This window comes from Nematolebias whitei, chromosome 12, assembly GCF_014905685.2.
Source record: "Nematolebias whitei isolate Nwh7 chromosome 12, NemWhi1, whole genome shotgun sequence".
Lineage (NCBI taxonomy): Eukaryota > Metazoa > Chordata > Actinopteri > Cyprinodontiformes > Rivulidae > Nematolebias > Nematolebias whitei.
In genome coordinates, this window is record NC_056509.1 from 26,208,772 (window position 1) to 26,209,043 (window position 272).

Sequence of the window (272 nt, forward strand, 5' to 3'; positions counted from 1 at the left end):
TGTATATAAATATTTTCCTTTTGGAAAGACATTATGTCTACTTTATTCAAAAACAGTATTTTTTTTAATGTTTGCTTCAACGTAATTGGGTATATTTCATTTATTTACTGTCCTCTTAAACCACTTTGTTCTACTTTTAGCCTTTAGGTTAGTTTTCTGCTACTTTTAGCATTTAGTTACTGTTCTTCTAAGTTTAGGATTAAGCTAACATTTTGAAACTTTCAGCTTTTACTTAACGTTTTGGGATTTAATTTCATCAGAGAGTCAGAGTC